This window comes from Halictus rubicundus, chromosome 11, assembly GCF_050948215.1.
Source record: "Halictus rubicundus isolate RS-2024b chromosome 11, iyHalRubi1_principal, whole genome shotgun sequence".
NCBI classification, from domain to species: Eukaryota; Metazoa; Arthropoda; class Insecta; order Hymenoptera; family Halictidae; genus Halictus; species Halictus rubicundus.
This window is the reverse complement of record NC_135159.1, coordinates 4,979,841-5,003,502: the sequence shown is the minus strand read 5'-3', so window position 1 is coordinate 5,003,502 and position 23,662 is coordinate 4,979,841. Positions and strand designations below refer to the sequence as shown.

The 23,662-nt window shown below is 37.2% G+C and overlaps 1 protein-coding gene across 11 annotated transcripts in view; it reads right to left on the bottom strand.

Moving 5' to 3' along the window:
* LOC143358660 (dystrophin, isoforms A/C/F/G/H) overlaps positions 1-23,662 on the bottom strand; it is a 930,016-nt gene that overhangs the window by 592,808 nt on the left and 313,546 nt on the right. The window lies entirely within an intron of this gene.

The following is a 23,662-nucleotide window of genomic DNA, read 5'->3' as shown; positions in this document are numbered from 1 at the left end:
GCACTTACAGTAGTATAAGTTACACCGTGAGGCTTGACATGATCAAACTTGTTCCTCATTTTTGTGCCATAAAGACGAGGCACCGAATTTAAAGTCTACGGCAGTTTCATTTAAGAAAAAAATATTTGGAAGTTTTTGAAGACGTTCGAATTTGCAGCATGTTTTACCACTTTCACTGTCAAACTAGAAACCTCAAAAATTCCATGAAATCAAAGTAAGTTATTTCATGAAATAAAAATTGAAAAAAATTAAATGTATGACACTGAATAGTCCTCCAACTTTCTTGCATTTTACAGGTCCTAATCAAATTTGCTTAAAACCTGGACAAATAATTCCGTCACTCACATATGGGTGACACGTGAACGTGTTAAGAAAAATGGAATCTTGAGAAATGGCACTCGTTACATCACGTAAAAATGTCCTGGAGGAAAATGAACACAGTCTTGCGAAGGTAGAGACTTCGAGCTTCGAAATGATTCCAGGCTTATGTTTGTACTATTTATTTTTACGAGATGATCGCAATTTAAATACGGAGAATTTTTCGAGAATCGCAAACGTAGTGTTCAAATGCTTTTTGAATCAGTTGTACATGTGCTACAAATGTTAGTATCGAAACACAACAGAACCCCTATGATGCGCCAGGAAGGAAAGCCTTTTTTCTAGTAAAAAAAAAAAAAGATTTAACTTAACTATGTACACGAGAAATATATCGGATTGCGTACACGTATTACTATTCCGATCCACTGGAATTTGGTGGTAGTTGAACCGGAACAATTGGAAAGATCGGGTACATGCAATTTCCTTGTATGGCGGATAGAACGGTAACAATTGAAATTCGTTGATACCGTATCAGTTTTCGCATCAAACAGCCGAATCAAACGGCAACTCGGCCCTAAAGAGGGGGAAAACTATACCGTAACATACCATGACGAGGATGTAGAGAAGGGCGGAGGGAAGGGGGGAGAAGGGCCGCCAATGGCACACAGTATGAAACTTTACACGGTAGAAATGGAATTTCCGATAAACTTCGGACTCGACAACTCCGAGAGGACGGCTGGGCTCGCGAGATTCTTCTCTTCCATTACTGCCTGGCTGGCTGGACGAGTTTCTTTCCGTCTGGTCCGGGCCGATTGAAGCTCGGGACCGGCGCAAAAACCGGGAGAACGAAAATCGCGGTACCGCCGAGCAGGAAACGACGACCAAATACATAAGAGAAGCTAGTAGACCGCCGCAGAGGCTTGGCTACGTGAGACGCGTACAGAGCGCACCATTTTCGAGCAGAGATCGTTCGCCAGTCTCTTTATAACCGTTCCAAAAACGCGCGTGTCATCCTTCCCACAACTTCTCTCCTGCCGTATCCGCCATTTAGGACGGGCATAATAAAGAGACCGACAGCTGCGCACGTTTCCCCGTAAACAGCTTCAGCCTCTTCATCATCTAATTCAGTCCCGTTCAGCTATCGCCCGTGCGGGCAAAGAATCTGGTTCCCCGGGCATGAGCGGCTTTGACAATAATTTTTCCCCCTGACTTCACATTGCCCTTGGTTATGCCCGCGGGCAAGGGCGTCCGTCGCAAGGCTTGCTGAACGGGATCTGATTCACAGAGTTCTGCTAATTCAATTACACAATTGAATTACATTGAATTTCAATTATATAGTAATTCAACTACGTCGTGACTGGAATTACATAATTCAAACCTTTCAATTAATTCAATTACTGATTAATTTAATCAGATGTGTAATTGAAATACAATATTATTAAAATACAGCTATCCAAATTACAGCCCAGAACTTTGAAGTAGTGCGATATATTTTTATGTTTTTCTTTCACATAGTTGTTTGCTGTGTATGCGGCGTATTTTCTGTTCCCCGTCCTTGTTCAAAATACGTAACGCTATTTTATGCAATTTAATTACAAGGTATTTTATAATTATACTCTGTACAGAACAGAATTATACAGAATTAACAGAATTAAGCAGAATTATAAATTACAGTATGACTGAATTACAGTATAATTCAATTACTTTGTAATTATAATTCTTGGAGTAATTCAATTGTAATTCTTTTAGCGGGTGCCGCTACAACGCTCGTCGTCCCTTGTTTACATTAGTTTCATGCGTGTCGTGCCCTAACCTTACATTACTCTCTCGCTCATAAGTCTCAGGACAGTGATCATTACACTGCGGATGTTTATGCAATTTTCAATTTTTCTATGCAAATTTTCGGAAAGCGGAAACAAATAAGATCTAATTTTCAATGATAGTGACCTGTGCAGATCTGAAATAAATTGGAAATCGTACTGAATTCTGTGGAATTTTATATTACAGCATTTTTTGAACATTTTCAGAAGCTATACATGCATAAATATCCACAGGTTAGTGATCATATTTCTATTCAACTCTGTAAAAATGAAATAATCGTTGAAGGATGCGAACAAATTTTTCCTTATTTAAAGGTTTACATGCCAAGGAAAGTATGCCCTTTCTGTTGTTCTATTATTCCATTCTCGTTCCAAAATATTCCATAAATATGTTCTTGAAGTAGGTCAAAAGTTCCACACCTGTCTGCACAATTCATCCCATAATTTTTCTATGGGGTTCAAATCTGGTGATTGGGGTGGCTATTTCATAATTCTTAATAAATTATTTCATTGAAGTTGTAATTATTACTGAACATAGGAGGATATTATATTATGAGTTAATACAGTTAAAGGTTCATAATCTATACGAAATACCAAAGTGTTACTAAAAACCAGAGGTGTCCTAAGACTTATGAGCGGGAGTGTACATCATCGCTCGCGCGTGAACCACTATTTATGGACGAATGTGTACACTGATAGAACGTAAATCTTCAATAACGAAATTCGTGTTAGAGGAACAATCGAATAAACATTAGAAATTGTTGCAATATCAACGAAATCTCAAACATTTCGTACACTGAAATGTAATTACAATCGTCGCAATGTCAGTTTGACAGTCGCAATGACAGATTTCGCTAATGAGACTCATATTCTATTCGCTTGATAAAAACGCGTCCGTCCCTTTGCCTTTGACGAGCTAACCCGCTCCGCCGACGAGCTTCCAAGGTCCACACGCGGCACCGCCATTTTTCTCGCCGTGTTCCCTCCTACATTACGCTCAAGTCACCAGTTTCGAAACTTTCGAACAACTTTCATTAAGCATCCCCGTGTTTTATAGTTTGCTTCGACGAGAAACCAGCCTGTGAATTATTCCGCGCGCAATCCCGCCCGACGATTTATCGAGTACGCGAGTTCAAGTCTTCGCTTTTGAGACGCCGCCATGCCACAGTGGTTCAGAATCATAAAATAGGTAGACAAAATTCATATCTCTTTCAACTATGCAGTATTTGTTACAAAGAAAGCAGTTTTGGGGGGTTTTCAATTCGTAGAATCCGAATCTGATATTATTTTTTTTTCCTACCCTTATGGGGGGTGTTTTATCCGATAAAATCGAAAATTCTCTAATCGATTTACAACATAATTTTAGACAAATAATGTTACATAAACATACCGATGAAACTGTATAATTATAGAGTTATTCTTAAAGAAATCAATGAAAGTTTGTATTTCAGAATTCTAGGTGAAAGTAATTATAAAGAATTCAGACCTAAAAATTCATCACATCAAATTTTGTTTAATTAGATGCTTTTCTTACACGCTTATACAACTTATTAACAATTATTTAATTATTGAATGAAACAGCTTCTGATGTAAAAATGCATGTTTTTAAAAAACGTCTCACGGTTACAGACGCAGACGGACGCAGCTAAATTTTAGTTCAATTATAACAATAGTGTTTACAGAAATCGGTACGGAAAGAAATTTCATGCATCTATTTGCACTAAGAAAGTTATAGCATTTTTAAAACAACCTTCATTTTTACGTGAAACTGTAGTAGCAAATTACTGCTTTAGCAAAAATTAAAATGCTTAAAAATTAACAAAAAGGCAGATAAATATGGTCGACGTTTTCGATTTCTTGTTTTTGAAGCTTTCTCAGCTTTACCGCTCTATTCAGAAATTAATCAGTTCTTCGATTTAATTTAGAAATAGTTATTAGTATTCTTTATTATTTTTTAAAATTAAAACTGCAGACGTTACGATATACTTCAGTGGTGTAAACACCTAAAATCTGCGCCACGGTGCTCATTTTTACGAAAAATGAACAAACAACTTGTTTCCGAAAACAGTGTCTTGAAAGCGCCTCGATTTTTTCCAGTTCCCGATTCGATTCAGTCGGCGCTCTGAAATCGATCGCAATTTGCAAACAATTTGCAGGAATTGCCGGGTAATTTCGCCGAGCGACGTGGCGGCCCGACAAAGTCCATCAATCATAGAGCGTGTGAAGGGGTGAGGCGGGGGGAAAAGGAAACGGCGGCCAATTTTCGTGAAACGGTCGCGCGTTTAAAAGAGTCATACCATGAAATAACGTTGACTTACGAATACTCGAATTAAAACGCTTAATATCCGTTGAAAGCGGCAGCACGTGTTATCGTTTCGAAGTGTCTGGACAATTGCTTATCTCTGACAGCAGTAATTTGAATGACGTACGAGTTTTCATAAGTGGAAACCATTTACGGATTTAAATGCCTCGACAGCCGACTGAAATATTTTCGAACGAACTTTTCTAGAATTTATCCTCGCATTAGATTCAACGTGAGCACGTCGCGGGACAACATCAATAAAATTAATCTGCATCATCCGGTAACATGGCAGGAAACATATCTGCCAACGTTTAACATTTATTCTTACTGCAAAGATAGTAAAAGGATAAATGGAATTATTAGCTTTTTCGTGATTTCTGGACAGGGGCAACTGAAAATATTTGGACACAAATCATAGTGTATTTTCTAATTATTAGTATATTCAGTCTGTTAATCAGAAAAGTGCCACAAATGAGTTGGTGAAAGTCCAGTAAAAAAATAATGAAAAATAAAGAAATTTTGTTATTGGATTAGTAGTGGTTCACACCGATATGTTTACACCTTACACTGCTCGGAGATCTGAACTGACTAAGATCGTGTAGCTCCGTTCGGCTTAGACCAAGACTTTACTGTACTTCTGATCAACATCCTGTCTTTCTCATACCATCTTCACTGAATGTAAAATTGTATTGCAGCACACATTGTTCTTAAAAGAATGTATTATATCAATTTATTTTGTGTAGATTTCGCAATATCGAATGTAAAACTGCGCATTGTACTGCAGCACACATTATTCTTAAAACAATGTTTGATATCAATTTATTCTTTGTAAATTTCACAATATTTGTCGTAAAGATTATGTCATTTACATAACCTACATAGCAATGAAATGCTACGAAGCTATCATTAAAATTAATTGCAGTACAAATATTTTCTCCGGTCGCCGCGTAAGCGACATAATACGTTTCGTTGGTGTGTGCAGTAACAGTGATCTTCTTTGTTCGCTGAATGTCGTCGCAGCGTACGCCGAAGAATTAGGTTCATCCGTCTACGCGTAAACTTTTAATTTCTTGCCGTCCATTGTTCGCGGATCGTTTAAGCGACGATTGTTTCCGAGCCAGTCGTTGTTTCGTTTTATTCGCGTCACGAGTTTCCGGCGCATTCAGCGATCCTCGCGGCCCGTCGCGTCCTCGTTCTCGCAACGCGCAGTGATAATAAGGTTTCACGTAACGAGTTTCGTCCTGCGAGCGTTTGCTTAATGAAATTCCACCGCGAAAGTTCGAAGAGTTTGAAACCGCTGGGACGCGTGTTATTCGCGAGCCCGATCAAACTTCCTGCTCGCACACTGTTAACGTCGATGGCCCGCCGATTCTTCCGTCCCGAGCGTTCGCACCGAGTATCCCCGACCCTAATCTTCCAATATCGTGTCAGCCTAGTACTTCATATTTCAGACAACAATTAGTTTAATCACTTCAATCCCTCTAACAAGAAAACTTCGAGACGCATCGATTCGTGAAATTGAAAGAAAAGATCGTGAAGACATTCTGTGCAAGTAGTGCAAGTCGCCCATATGTCAGACATGTTTCATTCCAGCTATAATTCGATTCTAGCTCGAGTGTCACTACCTTCATACGATTCTCAGGAATATTCACATAACAGGATGATTTATTCATAAATACTATAAACCAAACGGTTTAGTTAGCTTAGGAGTTTAGCTTGTGGTTTATTTATTTAGATCATATTTAATTTAAAGAAATATGTTTGATAACACAATTTAACAAAATTTAACATTTTGCAGTAGGTACAGTCAGTGTAGAAAGTATGCGTACGTCCTTTAAGAACGAATAACTTTTTTAAAATTGGACAAAACGGATTGAGTTCTTTTATTAGAAGTTAGAGGGACTAGTTAACTAACTAATGGGTAGGTAATTTGTCTTAAATTGTTATTGGTCTTAATTGGGAAGAAAATATTTTTGTACTCGATAAACAATACGGACTGAAGTAAACAAAATTATTTTTAGTGTGTTGAAACCTTATAACTTCAACCCCCAAATTGTTGGTCCCATATAATCGGTATTTAACAAGAAAAAGATGATAAAGTTCAACAGCATTCATTGTAAATGCATGAGACTCCCCCCTTAACACGGTTTCGGAACAGCACGGAACGAACAGGCCATGTTGTAAGAAGCCCGACTGTATAAATATTTTTTCAAACCGGATTCGATCCCAATGGGATTCACTTGGACATCAGTTTGTGAGTTACTGCGAGTTTCGAGCGATTTAAGGTGAATTTAAACGGTGAGCAAGTGAGAAACGCTGCATCTTCCAGACTAAATTCTGCCAGCGACCGGAAATTCGTCGAAACATAGTGTGTGCCGACGGATTTCGCGAGAACCGGGGACGATTCACGGCACGCTGGTAAAGAGAAGCTACCCTGAGAACTTTCAGTTGGTTCTAATGCGATTAGGTTGCGAGATGGGCGGAAGATAAATCAACCCTTGCCTCTCTCACCTTTATACCGATATTCAGACGGGAGCGACAGTCTGGAATAAATAATTCCTGGAAGACCCTCGCCTGAAACTGGCAAGATAAAAATCATTTAAAATTCCCAAGAGATCTTCGATTGAAATTTGCATAATAATCGAAAGCAGATTTTCCTGTAATAGCGTGTATTACTCACAGTTTCGATTCCGTACCCTATTTCTGTCTATAAATCTTGATCCTCGGATAAGATTGGTTTCAACTACTGTATATATACGTATAGTTACTCGCATTAATATTCCGTCAGAGTATTAGCTCCGTATTTTTTTAACCGTTTATTGCGGTTGTATACATGCACATTTTTTCCGCAAATTAACATGTAATTGAGCAATAAATTTTAAATAATAAACTGTCGGATTTTCATGCCACAGTAACATTTAAGGTACACTATATAGAAAAATTTTACAAACGCAATTTCAAGAAAAAAGTGTGATTAGAATCATTTGTAGCGTATTCCATGCATGTGTGAACATTATTTATACGTTTTGGCACGTTAAAAATAATTTTTTAGACTAACAAAATTCCAATATTTCGTTTAATCTTATTTAAGATTTAAAAGTCAAATTTTAGTCTAATTCTTCAAATATTAAACATTTGAATGTTTTCAACTTTTCTCATTTTGATGTATTTTGTATTTTCTTTTATTTTTCTTTTATTTGCACTTTTCCATACATTTATTTTAGAATGGATTAATTTAGAATATCTCATTTTAAGATTATTTGAATGAATACTTGAAGACCTGTGCTCAACAAGCCTGTGCTACAAGTTTAAAGATAAATGATGAAGACATAAATGTTTAACAATATCTTGTGCTGTTTTCTAATGTCTGACCCCATTTCGTTTTATTAAATATTAATACACATATAAAATTAAGATATTTATTCATAGGTTTATTCAATAACATGATAAGTTACCTCAGAAAGTAATAGAACAGAATGAAAAATATGTTATTGAATAATACTATGAATAAATATCCTAATTTTATTTTTTAATATAAATTATACTGAATTACTGTAAATCTTGTTAGAAATTTACTTAACAGAAATTCTTTATTGTAAAAATTGATGTATGAAAATGTTTACGATAAAAATTTATTTCAAGATTTCGGATCTTGATTCGTAGAATCAACAAAGTTTTAGAGTCTGATTTAAGTTTTCAAGAAACTGAAAGTTTGCGACCCATCCGCCAAGTAGAATTAATCTCAAACACTTAATTAGGTGTCTCAGCGATTCCCTTGAAGAACTTTCGCCCTCCTGACGAATGTTAATTACTGACTGTTCGCGCAGTGTCTCGAAGAACGTCTTCTGGAACCGATCGAACGGCACGAATTAAAGTCTCGTAACTAATTAGCGTGGTGTCACCGTGATATACGAAGACTGTGAAAAATTAGGATTACGAATAATGTAAAACGAATTATCAATTGATTCGGAATTGGCTCGGTCTTTCTAGCAAAGATTAGTCTTGGTACATTGAACTTAAATGTCTATTTCAGGCGAGTGTAACAAAACTTTCAGTGAAAGTAACAAAAATTTTCTTTTTGCAACGATATTTCCAATAAATTAAAAATGTAATAAAACTGCATTAAGTTCTATTAATTCTTTCATTTACAGCACACGTAAAAGTTTGAAACATCAAAATATAAGCACTTGTTTATATTTAAGTAAGTATAAAACATTATATTTATTGTAGTATAATTATATATAGTTTTTACTGACTATGTTTATTTTACTAAGTATAGTTTTTACTGACTATCGTATGTTCCATATAAATTTTGAATGGTTTTTTTAAACATTTTGCGTATCAAGAGACAGAAATTATGTATTATAGCAAAGATTGTACCGCACTACCGAATGTTGCGTTAGAACAAGTAGAATCAGTGAGTAGTAGACAGGCACATAAATCAGCCGCGCAGTCGTGTCGTAATTAATTTGCGGAGAATACATTTGTTGTGCATAGAAATCTTCGAAAATACAAAATTCTATTCAAATTGGATACTCTTTTACTGTAGAATCAAACTAATGAAAATGAGAAATTTTTAAAAATTTCAATTGCTTTGTATCTGCTTAGGAAATTGCAAATTTGCTTAATATTACGCAAATTACTAGTGATAATACTCTAAAATAAAATGAAAAGGAAAATATCAGCTTTAAAAATAATAAGGACAATGATTTTAGGATTGCATAACACTTTCACTGCCGATACAATTTTTTTTAATAAACTTGAAAATCAATTTTCACTGAAACCTATTCAGCTAATCTAATTTTATTAGTATACTGCGGATCCTCATGCATTTATGGCTTCCGAGAAGATTAAAAAAATGCTGGAATATAAAATTCCACATAATACGATTTTCATTTCAATTGTTCCCGAAAATAAGATTTCATTTGTTTCCGCTTTCCTAAAATTTGACTACAAAAATTAAAAATTGCATAAACATCCGCAGTCTATTTATTAGGATCGGCAAGGTGTTAGACGGTTATACAAACCATTGTTATGATAAACGCGGTCTATTCTATCCTGTTGTTTTAATTTTGTGTGGCTCCTATGGGAATTGTCATGGCAGTCAGTGTGTTAAAATCTTAGTTAACACTAACCGCACCGAGCACAAAATGTGACTGGTATACATTGTTTTATAAAAGTGATACGACTGAATTTATTTACATTTCTCACAATTCTTACAATAGCACGTGCTCAAAACGAACAAATTTATTTAATAATTTCTAATAATTTTTTTCAGTTAGAAAGTATCTTTGCAATCACAATAATTATACAATACAAAACTTGAAACGTGGTACGGTTAGTGTTGAAGTACGAAGAAAGATGCGGACGACTCCGAGAATAAATAAAGCCCAGTATATAAAAATCCAATTACGGAATCTAGAACGAATTTAAATTCGTAACTTGAGAGAAAATGCAGGACATGTATTCGCAATTCTGCGGAACGGGGCTCGGATATTTCAATGCAATTAATGGTATGGAAGGAGCCACTCTACGGGCCACGGTGTCTCTTATCCATTTCGAGAACGCCTGGGCTCGATCGCGGCGGACACCCACTGCCAATACACGTTTCCATCTGATTTTCAGGTCGCAGGTTACGTGGGCATGGCGCTCGTTTCTCGCTCGACTTTTTCGTTTCTTTTACGGTCAGCCGGGACGGCACGAAACGAACGACACAAGACATGAAGTGTGTCTGGCCGCTGAAATTGGGTGGCTGCCTGGTTACAGTGACAGCAGCAAATACATCGCGACCCGTATCGATACCTCCCGGTTGCATACAACGTCGCACAGGGGGACCATTTGCCTTGAAAAGCTTGGCCAAAAGTCGAAATTTTTATTTTGTCCCAAATAAACGAAACTTTCTTCCTGTCTCCCTGAACATACATGCAAATAATCTACAGTAATTTTTTGTCATAAACAGTAGCATTTAGTAATAGATACTTAAAAGTACACCATTCTTGTGATAAAAAAATATTACGGAACTGATACTAACAAAAATAATTTTTTAAAGTAATTTTATGGCTTTTTATTTTACTTTTTTTCTGCGGTTTTGATAGAATGAAATATCGAAAGTAATATCTTCGCTTCTGTCAAATTATTATCTGTTTTTGAAAATATGAAAAAACTTTATTAACCAAAGTTTGTCAGTATGAAGAAGACCACAATATGACAATGACAGTTCTTTTGTAGGTGAGAGAGTGTGTAGAAGACTATAATAATAATAATTGCTATATGTCAGCCACATACTGATTCAAAATTCCAAACTCACTATCCAACTATAATGAATTCAGCCTGTGAATTGTATTCCCTGCCCAGTGCTATTTTTGCATGAAAATGCAAATTTTTAATTCAAGATATGCTCTATGGAGTTGCGTTTTGCATAAATTTGTTCCACTTTCGACTAAAATTGTATAATAATATACAGCGATAAAGATATTTTAAATCCCCTTAACTATTCTGCATATTTTCAAGCTAGTGCGAAATCTAGAAATATGAAAGAAAAGCTAAATGCACGTAAATCATTATGAAAAGATATGAACACAAATTGCCAATTATGTTTTTTCAGGGGAAAAAGAAGTAAGTGATAAAGAGTTCCGAAGGGAAACGGGGCGAGGTGAAACATGTGCTGCGCGCTCGCATGCTCGCAGATAATTTTCGCGTGTCGAGCGGCGGTTCTGCCGCGGCCACTTCGATACCCATTGCAACGCACGGATCGCACAGTTTGTCTTCTTTATTGTCCGCATCAACAGCTGGCCATGCGATTTTTCCCGGGAAATTTCGCGGTAACGAGCTTGCCGAGTTCTCTCTCTTTATTGGTCCGATTGGGCAAGCAGTAATCATTACAAAGAGCAACATATTGCGCTGATAAAACGTGTTAATTTACTGCACGTATATGAACTTTTATAACCTCTGTGATTTTTATATTACTCCATATATTTTCATTCGATTTAAAACAGCAAGCCCCGTGAATTTAAAAGTTTCATTTATGGTAGTACAGTGTCTACTCGATAATTGTCCAAACCACGGGTCCGGCCAGGGACAATTATCGTTTAGAAGATACTTTCGAACGTAGAAAAGGACAGCGAAGCTAAAAGGCCTCGGTCGCCGAGGAGCATAAACATAATACGTGTCGGGTGTATCGGTGTGAGACCACTACTAATCCAATAACAAAAGTTCCTCATTTTTAATTATTTTTTTATCGGACTTTTACCAACATATTCGTCACATTCTTCTAATGGAAATGACACCAAACACGATATAATACGGATCATATTTACCCTAATTTTCCTTTATATAATTGTAAGCGGTAGTGGGGATAGTTCTGGGACAATTATAAGCTAGATATTTGGGACAATTATCGAGTATAGACTGTATATTGCTTATAATGATATTACCAAAAGGACAGCTTCAACAAAGCTTGGCATAGTTTTTGTGCCACGTTATTACGCCGTATTAATATAACGAAGTTTCCAACACGATCGATAGATTCTTGTTTGTCTTTTAACGTCATAAATAAACCATGCTGTAGGTTAGTATTTCTATACACAAATTTCAAGTAACAAAGCCCGACGAAAATTGGATTTACTTCATTACTGGTTCCAGTAATTCAAAATTGTAATGTTATTGTAATTAATTTCGACGAACTTTCGACGGACTTTGAACATTTTCATACAATAGAAGAGCTTGAAAATACACAGTCTACTTTTCAATCAATTTATACGAGCAATTTTCCCCAAGATTCACAATTTATAAATCCAAAAGTAATGGTAATACAAAAATTGTATGAAAATGAAAATGAAGATATACACCATGTTGCCTGGCAATGCAATCTCTATGATCGCCAAGGAATAAAATTAATGAGGAATCTACGAAGAAAAAAGTTACAACTGCCACTTAATACGGAGACGTTAATTGTAAAAATGTTGGGTTGAAACGAAAGATTATTCGTAGATTTCTTCAATAGCATATTTTCCATTCTGTTCAATTCGGTTCAATAAACCTATAAATAAATATTACAATAAAAAAATGAATAGATATCATAAATATCGTAATTAATAAATATCAATTGTATCTTTGACGGAACCCAATAAGCTTGCTTTTATGTCATCATTTTCCTAAAATATTGTAGTCTACGTGTATGGAGACATATAATTATAGAAGCTAGGTTAATAATGTACGCTCGTGTGCAATACGCGTGTAAATATACGAATGTAGAAATAAACCGCAACAGAGGCTTCAGGAATAAAAAAGAGAAAATAGAACATAAAATGTTTTGGAGCAATAATAAAGTAAAGATACAAAAATCTTGTTAGTAACTCGGTACGACTAGCAGATTGACGTACGCCGGTCAGAATATCGAGTTTTCTGCCCGCGAGTGCAGAGTAAATTGTATAAATTACAGGAAACACACGGTAATAGGATATAAAGCGAGTCCAATAATAGGGATTCGAGTTTCCCCCTTATTTTTCCACGATTTCCATGATCGCCCCATCGTAACGGAAGACGCGGGGATAGACATGTCAGTGGAATGAGACGAAAACGGCTGGGAAGTCTAAGCATAACTGGATCAACACTTTAATTGGCTCTCCGCGCCTCTAGCAGACCGTGCATTCTTCCGAAGTTGCATTTCCACCGGGAACGGACACTTTGTATGCAAATCGATACTTCGCTAAGGACGTTCCTCCGCTCGCTCGCTCGCTCTTGTGTGCTCAGCCTCTTGTTCGACATCTTAATGCGGCTCCGGAGCGGGACAAATATTTCAGTGTTCTTCTCGCGGTAATGAGGTGTCGCAACAATTTACTTTTAACCCGTTTTTCTCCCATTAGCACCAGCTTAACTCTAGGAAGCGAAGTTATAATTGATGCCAAGGTGTACACTTACTCTTCGAATAGTTCGTACCTCCAATTGTACAAGACATACATTTCGAACTACTTGAACAGCACTTTGGTTAAACTTCAGCTCGGCAACCCAGGAATTGTTAACTTTTTTAAATATAGTCCCCTAGATTTTTACTAGAAAATACTAAAAATCCCAATTTTAACGTTAGGAAGTCACTGGTTCAAAATTCATGCCGATTAAAGTTGGCCGATTTCAAGCGTTTTTCACTGGTCAAGGCAAACTCGGGTTCCGTTCGAGCTTGCTTTCGTGCAGTTCGTGAAATTTGGTTCGTAACTTTTTCGAAAAATAGTAAAAATGACTGCAGTCTTTAATACAATATTTCGCTTCTCTGAACGTTGTTAATAAAAATGAGAATTCAACATAGAGATTCGCAATCCAGTAATTGAGATTGAAGACGCGGTGCAAGCAGCTTCAGCCACGGTTTAGTTTACGATTCGCTTTGACCTGAACTCTGCACGCCGTAACAAACGGCATTTGTCATTATTGTAATATTCCAGCCGAGGAAAAGAGAAATTTAAGCCATTTGTTACCGGCGGCTTTATTAGAATTCCTACCGGCCATTCTGTCCCCTTTCAATAATCCGCAAAACAAGCGGCGGGCCGGGGAAATGACATTTTCTTGGTTTTCTCGGTTTTCTTGGAGCACGGTTGCGCCTTCGCGAGGGGACAAGTGGCTCCGATATCGCAGATGACTTCTGTCTACAGGAAACTCTCATTCGGCTGATCGTAATTTATCCGAACTTTTCGTCCCTTTTCGTCCCTTTTCGTTCCCTTAGACAGACGTCCTGTACGTGACGTGAAAACGGCATGCGCCTGCGTGCACAAAGCCAGTCACGTGGATCCGCCGAAAGGAGGGCTCGGTGGACAACCTATGTCGTCCCTCGTCGACGAAGGTCGCTGTGCGATTTTTTTACGACCCACTCCGTACATCCGGATCCTTTGTAATGAAATCCAAAGTTTGAGGTGAGAGTCCCTTTACATTTCGGCGATGTTCGACGGACGTTCTATCTTCCTAGTGGTTCCGCGGCGAGAAAACCACCACTATACCTTTCGTCACGTTAATTGCCACTCGAGATCTCCACGGATACGGTCGCTACGCGAGCAAAGTTAACGCTTTCATAAAACTGTCCTCGAAACTCGCCGCAAAGAAACGATTACGCTTTCGGTATGAACGACTACATCAAAAAATTGAATTGAAGTTCGGCTATCCAAAGGGTGTGCAAACATTTAGCACCGTGACTTTACCAGACACATTCATCAAGCTAATTGAGGCGATTTCAAGTCAAAACGTTAACGTTATTAATTAAATATTAGGGGTACCCATAAGTAATCAATTATTTGCAAAGAATTTGTTTTGCCTTTAGTTCTGTACCCATCGTTGAAGAGGAAACACGTATTCTTTTACAGTTTTTGGTAAAGCGGCCTGTGTTCAAAATATTCTAAAAAGTATAATTCTTTTTTACAACCCTGTAATAAAATGGCGGCGTCCGTACCTTCCGAGGATCATATTCGTCATTGCATATTTTATCATTTTCATGCGGGATTTCATGCAACGGTAACAACAAAGAAAATTTGCGATGTTTATGGAGATGTATTGAAGGTCGACAAGTGTCAACGTTGGTTCAGAAGGTTCGCTGCTGGTGATTATGATCTCTCTGACAGGCCTCGAAGTGGACGACCAGTTGAATTTGATGACACTCTAAAATCTCTAGTGGAAGCTGATCCAAAATTAAGTATACAAGAATTATCGAGAAGCCTTGGGTCCACACGGTCAACTATACAAAGGCACCTACACGAAATGGGAAAGGCATATAGGCAAGGAATATGGGCGCCGCATCAATTATCCGAGACCAACGAGAATATTCGTCGATCAATTTTGCACTTCATTGCTATCCAAATTTCGTAGAGATCCATTTCTTAGCAGAATCGTTACCGGAGATGAAAAATGGATTCTTTATGGTAACATAAAGCGTTCCAAGCAATGGGTTTCTGCAAATCAAACCGCAATATCAACCCCTAAACCTAGCTTATCACTTAGAAAGGTGTCACTGTGCATTTGGTGGGACTGTCGTGGCATAATTCACTTTGAGTTGTTGAAACCTGGAGAAACAGTTACTGCTGAGTTTTATTGTCAGCAATTACAACGGCTGTATTCAGAAGTATTGAAAAAGAGGGCATCATTAGCCCACACAAAAGGTGTAATACTGCAAATATAGATACCCCCTCTGACTATCATCTTTTCAGATCTCTGGAGCATTATTTAAGAAATAAAACATTCACTTCTGTAGAAGATGTAAGGAGGCACCTTGAATCATATTTTGCTTCACGAGCCCTGGATTTCTATAAGAGGGGGATTGAAAATTTGCAGGAAAGATGGCAAACCGTCCTTGATAATGATGAAGATTATATAATAAATTAAGAAATAAAAACTTGAATTTACTACAAAGTTTGTTTTAGATTTCAAAATAATTGATTACTTACGAGTCCCCCTACTAATTGCCCCGTACTAACATACAAATTCCAGTACATAAAATCGGATTTTTCACATTTAAAAACCGATTTTCGAATTTTACAAATTCATCCAAATAAACCGGGTTTTCAATTCACAAACCTTACAGCTAATACGTATAAAGATTATATTTTGCGTAAAGGTATTTCAATATTTATATAACAGAAATTCTATGGGGCTAGGCATCAAATTAACATACATGTACGCAACCGATGCAACCATCGGCAAACAACGGGGCTGAAAATAGTGCAAGCCGGAGTAGTGATAATACTTTCACGATAGATGACTATCGGGGTTCCAGGGTTGTAAAAGTTTGTGTTTTAGTTTGCATAAGCTGGAAACGCTTGGCGCGCCTCTGCATCTTTCCGTATCGCAACGAGCACAAGTTTTCCTTGTACGAAATCTGAAGTCTGGATCGGTGGTCTGCTACCGTGAAACATGGTGCATAGTTCGGGTCAAGTCGGGTATTCTACAAGCCTTTTTGCCGTGCGTTCTACGATATTTCTTAGGGTTGTTTCTCTGCTGGAAACAGGAAGTATTTCAGGCTGGTTTATGTCCGGCTGCAATTGCATCGTTTGTAGCAGCAAGCGACGGAAAATACAAATAACAGTTTCCGAGTATTCTCTTTTTCATGCTGTCTGAGGCTGTTAAAACTGCGTGTTGCTGTACGGCCTCTGGCAGAAATTGTTCAATTAAAATTGTTCACGCCATCACCGAATCAATTATTTACGCTTACATTAAAAGGAAAATATTTAAAACCATCATTGCTCCTTTTGTCACTTTACCGAAGATAAAATGGTATCGGTTCATTGGACAGTGAAAAATATATAAATTTTTAAGTAACAGAGATGCAAAAATACGACAACGTGAAAAACTGTTCCTTGGCCGTGATAGATATTTATTGGAAATAGTTATATTTTTGGTTATTATTACGTGAGAGAAATACTAAAACGTATGCAAAACGTATGCAAAAATAAAAAATATTTTTTTAAGATTACTTCTACACGTTTTCTATAAAAATATGCATTGGCATAAGCATGCGCAGCGGAAATGTTGGTGGTAGGGATAATAGAATCATCGTAACGTGAAAACGGTGTGAAGGGAGAAGGTGAAGTGACTACTCCGATAAAATTGTCCAATCAAACATCGTGTACGGGGATTTACAGGGGCAACGATTCGATGTGTCGTTGTAACGCGATCAAACAGATTGAAGCGGCCGTAAAACGCAACAAAAATTTCATCTAGATGCAAATAGTGGCCGCAAGGGGTGGTGGAGAGCAAGGTGTATTCGACGTTCTCCGCGACACTGTTTACTATCTCGTTACCATGCCTGACAGTGATAAACTCACTCCACTGCGAAAGCAAGGCCACGCGAGGGGTCGGCTTTGCACGCAATCGTAGCTACGAGTTACGACGCCCCACCGCGTCACCGGCCGCGCCCGCGCCCCTGTGCTCCTGCATCCCTCGTGGCCGATTCTACGCACGGACACCCGCAACCCTTCGCCACACTCTCTGGCCCTCATTCAACCCTTTGAAGTGTAGACGCGGATAGTTTTTGTGGAACGCGACTGAGCAATGGAATGAATAGCACTGGAATAAACGGTGTTCTCAGACGTGGCTGCGACGCGCGGCGGACCCCTTCACGCCTTTCAACCACGCCATTTTTCTCTTTCCCAACCGTCTATCACCTGAACGATGCTCTCTTCTCGCTCATTTCTTTCTTTTTTTCTTTTCTTTCTTCTCCCTTTCTTCGAGCGCTCTGATAAACTATTGTTTGCCTAGACATTGAAGCGTGCGACGCCGAGAAACTGTGGCGATCGTTCAACAATTTATCAATGAACGGATTAAAGAGACAGATTACAGGGGCGTTCTCATATGTTGAATTCGTGCGTGAGAAACGGTGGGTCGTTTAGGCGTTTCTTTTACTGAGACGGCGTAGAGTACTGGACGAAAGTATAATTGCCTTTTCATCGGTATTTTGTTCGGTAATTACAGCTGTGGCTAAACTTTACTTCGGGAAACCAACAATTTTTTAACTTTTTTATGTAATCCGGTAGATTTTGGAGAGACAATGCCGAAAATCTAAGTTTCAATGTTAGGAATTCACTGGTTCAAAAGTTATGCGTGATTGAAGTTGACCGATTTTCAGCATTTTTGACAGGTAAGGGCGCCGCCATATTGGTATGCACTCGGATATTGTCCAATGAGCGGATCCGCGAGAAGGTTGATCTTGCTTATGCTGCCACCTAGCGGCACCGCTCGTTAGACGACGCGCGACATTAAATACATACCAACATGGCGGCGCCCTTGTCTGTCAAAAACGCTTGAAATCGTTGAACTTTAAACACGCATAACTTTTGAACCAGGGAATTCCTAACATTAAAACTTGGATTTTCGGCATTGTCTTGCCAAAATCTACAAGATCAGATAAAAAAAGTTAAAAATTTCTGGTTTCCTGAGGTAAAGTTTCCAGCTATGATAGGGCATCAACTTTCCACTACGCGAGTTTTAAGAACGCCATTTCGAGGACAAAATGCTAACAGCTATAAAGTTATTATTTCAAATTACCAGCTATGTCTTGAACCGAGTTTTGTTACGCCCATTCTGTCGCTTCGCTTTGAGATTTACGCGGGTTATCTGATTTTTTGAGACTATAAAAAGATCATAACGAAACGCTACGTTATAATTAAGACCGTCCTCCTTCGCGGTATATTTTGTATGAAATAATTTCCGGGGTTAGCGTGCGAAAGAATTATTAATTATTCTATGCGCTGGCAGTCAAAATTCACATTCATTAAGCGATAAGGCTAGATCTTTCAATGATATAATTTTCCTTCGCAACGTTATAACCGGTTTTAACTGGCACAAACTTCAGGCAGGTTAACTTGCAGCACGAAACAGCCACTGGATAATGGATTCGCAGAGAATAATTACGGAACGATTGATTAACTGAAACGCTTAGACATCGAACATTTAAAAGGGCTTTAATGTTGTACTACTATGCTGCTATTAATATTTTATTTAAATGTTAATTTCCCATGGCCCGGTAGCTGCCGACCTCAATTAAGAGATGAAATTAGTGTTGGGTGATTATCCAATGTTTTCCACGGCCAGCGTAATCGCCATAATATTTTTTAATTATTTCAAGATTCTGTCCTGGCTTAGATTAAATTTGACTCTTATCAAATCCCTATCTTATCCTAGGTCTTTAATCATTTATTCATTAATCTATGTCGGAACTGCTCTAAGGAATGGAAAAAATTAAAAAGATACGTTTTACAAGATAGCTAGATGTTTTCAACAACTATGTAATTCGGGAGAAAAACAGGAGCGAGATGAAATTTTCGGAGAAAAATTCGAACGTATGACGTCATTGATAATATTTCTCGTTGCAAATTTTATTCGGAAAATAATGAAAAATTATTTCTACGGTACGAGCAGGGATACCAACCTATTAAATCATACACGCAGCTCGCACAATGTCTAGACTACGATATCCTTTGATAGCGACCGAATGTCATCGATCTGGACGATTTCAGTTTCGCGGTGAAATGTATCATTTTAATGACTTCGACCCGATGAATCGTGAGTCCATGTTAGGTAAGAAACTAAGAAAAGAAAGTAGTAATTGTGGAGACCTACTAACTTACAAATTTCAATTTTTGCATAAAAACTCCTGAAAGTTAGGAATACAACATTGTATTCTCCCTGCCAGATATTCTAAAAATCCTAAAACTAAAATGCTACTAAAATCTAAAAAATGATAACGATCTCACGAAGTTAGTTTTTGATTTTTCCTATGATCTCCGAGGATTTTTAACCCCTTGCACTACTATTTATTTTGTGATTACTGTGATTCGAAAATCTTCATAATTTAAAATTTCATAGAAAAAAGAAAGAAACTTCATGTTTATTGTATGCTTTTGTTTTCTCCGAAGGCTATATCGACTACAACAATTTTATTTCAGTTATAAATGTTTATTTCAAGTAATAAAAATTTCGGTTTCAATGTGATAATTGAAGCTCACCATAGAATACTCGATAGAATTAATTCCTCAACGTTAACAATTTTTTAAAAATACCCCAACTAAATACTAGAGAGCTCGTCCGGGTCGCAAAACATCGGTTTACCTCAGGAGAAATAATACCGACAAGAGATCAAACAGCATCCGATTTATATCTCAATATCGCGGAAACACGGTCCACGTCAAATAAAGTCCACATCAAAGCGGCTGTTTTAAAACCACCCAGAAAATTCATAGTCGAGGGCGGTATCGGGTGGGCCGGTGCGTTTGTGGTCGGCTCAATTGCGCATATCTTCCGGACGAATAAAACAGGCCAGACATGCCTGATAATTAACTAAATTGCAATTATCCCCTGGGCTTGGCGATCAGAAATTACGAGGACCGTGTAAGTGGCAAATAAATGAACGACACGAAGGAGCGGCATAAAACTCTGTCGCATGTTGCACGACTGTTACGACTTCTCAGCAGTTTAGTTCGTAATATGAGTATACAGGGTGCCCCAGAAATAGTGAAGGAAAATGAAAAGGATGATTTCCGAGGTAATTTTTTTTTTTGAAACGCGAGTTACAGTTTTCTTTTGATATAAAACGATGGCTCGGGGCGACTTTCGACGTATTGCGGATTAGGGTACCCCTATTATTTATTTGACATTGTTCTTGAGTGGGCCGAGAGTTCATGGGTCCCACGAGGTTGTCCGACAAGCCATAACTCGTTTCAAAAAATTGTTCAATTTACCATTTGATAACCCGAAGTTGGTAAACAACACTGCTCGAATGGCCAATTCAAATATTCTTTAATATTCAGATCTTAAATTATGCGACATTGTTCAGTCATGGTTAGTTCATATATAATTCCAGACAATAAAGCAATGAGACTGCTTATCAGTATTTTCAAGGCTAATAGTTGAAGCAATAAACATAGTAAAATGAATAAATACGTGTGCCATTGGTGAAATATGTAAATGACAGATTATCCCTGAATATGGAACCATATAATTCTAAATCAGTGCTCCTTAATTGACAATATTCCGGTACTCTAATCTCGGGAATCCCAACAATCCTATGTCGTGTAATATTTTCGGGATTCTAACAGTATCCGAGCTTAAGTGTCAGCAGTTTCACGCACACTCCTGCTTCAGTGGTCCGCCCGGTTTTGATAAAAGTTACATATTATACTAACCATAATACACGAAAAAATACCCAATGCGTATTTCCAATAACGGATTTGTGGATTTTGTGCAATTTATAGGAAAATTGAGTAAATGAAATTTAACACTAGGTTTACGCGACTCGTCAAAATAACGGGATCTAATATTTTTAATTTTAAATTATTAAGGTTCTTAGAAAAGAGTGCATACATGAGAAATTATTTAGCAAATTTATTTCTTTGGGTGTATATTATTTTTTAAATATTGCTAAAAATGTGGGTAGCACGTTCTTGTTATTTTTATAAAGTAATGCAAAATAGTCACTTTTAGTGCCCCGTAAATATAGTGTTAAAATTATAGGACAATTAAAAATATGTAAAAACGACAATATATTATTTTTCATCTATTTAAATTATTAATATTCTATTTGGTTTCCATATCTTGCAGTCGATGCAGACAATTTTTATTTTGCATAAAAATCCACAGTCTAAACTAACGCTTAATGTCAAGATTGCAAACAACATTTTTGTCATTTATGCTAGAAAGTATTAATTAGAAATATAAATTTTTAATGTACGAGTTGCGTAGTTTTTTTTTAATATGAATAACAGTCGCTAAAGACAAATACTTCTTGAATATTTTCTTCAGCTTCCGTAGTATAAATAAATTTAATCTGTTTTATTTTCTAATTGCACAGTTATCCTAAAGTTTCACTTCGACCTCTATCCATAACTATAAAAACGGTGGATAAGTATAAATAATGGTAAGTAATTTGATTGTACGAGATGTGTGGATCGGAATTGTGATCCTCGATGCTGTATCTCGTTTTTCCCAATTGCGTGGAGTCGTAGATCCTGCTACGCCGATTTACGGCAATATTTTGAAATATTGGCTGCACGAAAGCAACTATATATACGTGTATTGCTGAATCGTGAAGCGTGATACATGACTTCAACTTTTAGAAATATATATCACGTTGTTGTCGCTTACATATACGTTTTGGTGTTTTTTTTTATTCGAATTTTGACTGTGTCGTATCTCTTACCACCGCGCTTCTGTTATGATCGATAATTCAGAGTGTCCCAATATTGCTGGTACAATCATGGAGGGGTGATTCTGCATGAGAAAATTAGTCGAAAATACGGAATAAATTTTTTTCGTTTGAGGTTTTGTTTTCGAGAAAATCGAGTTTCAAGATCGGTCAAGTGCCTAGCATTTGTAGGAAGTAGAATCAGTCGGCCATGGTCAGACACGTCAGACGATTCCTATTCGACAGCCCGCGTGTTCGCCGAATTTTCAAACTCGATTTCCTCGAATACAAGGCGACAAATGAAAAAAATTCATTCGATATTTTCGACCAATTTTCTTACGTAGAATCATCCCCTCCACGGTTGTACCATCAATAACGGAACACCCTGTACAAGATATAGTGATTCTCGAATTCTCTTTTCGATATGTATGAGATTGCGGATGTGTTGCTACGAGTGTTAACTATTGGAATGGGAGCTTGTTAGTCAAAGTCTGTATTACTATTTCATATTGCGGGTGTTAACGAGATTTACGGCCGGAAACTTGCCTCGTTTGCAGGTTTACTGAACACAGCATCCGAGTGGCAATGTCTGAATCATCAAAACGCGGCCACAAGTAGATTGAGGATCTTTATGCAAAATACAGATCTTCTTCATTTGTTACAAGTAGACCGAGGATTTTATGGATTTAGTGAATAGATGCAATTTAAAACATTGAAAAGATTAAAAAACTTTAAGAGTATTAATATATCGTTTTCACTACATTAAAATTATTCGAGAAAGATATGGCTTCTGTGTCTTCCAATTGATGCACAAACTTCTTATAATAATTCTTATAATATCTTTAATAATTTCGCTAGGCCGAAAATGACATATTTATTATATTCAGTTCTTTTAATCTGTACATTACGTCAAATTGCAGCCACTCATTTTTGTCATAAATGCATAAAATCCACGGTCTAGTCATAAGACATAACCGAGCATGAAGATTCGCTTTATATCTTTCTAGGACCGAATGAACATTCTTTCTGATTCCTTCTGCATAGCATTTATGATATTTAGTACTGTGAACGAATTACACAAAACGTAATTCATATTTACACAACATTGTGTTAACACATAATAACATACATTTAACATACATTTTTTTAACTTGCATTTACCTAACTATAAATTTCAATCCTGCAGTATGCGAATGAAGAAAGTCTCCACTGATGCATAGACAGAGATTAGTGAGCGAAAACAAGGACTCGTCTCTTTAAAATGGCGCTAATTTGTTAAAAATTAATTTTGATGAAAGATCATTTTCTGTTAAAGATAAGGCTCCAACTTCCTATCAACGTAGAGACGACTATTTGCTAAACCAAACATCTTGTCGTGCTTATACAGGGTGTGTCGAAATAACACGTACAAGCGTACAGGGAGTGATTCTACATGTAGGTATAAATCGAAAAAAGGAGTAACATTTTTTCGTTTAACGTCTTCTTTTCAAATAAATCGAGTTTAAAGATCCCTTGGGTTCGCGTGCTTTAGTACAGGCAGGAAGTGGAATGGGTCGGTCATGGTCAGACGCGTCA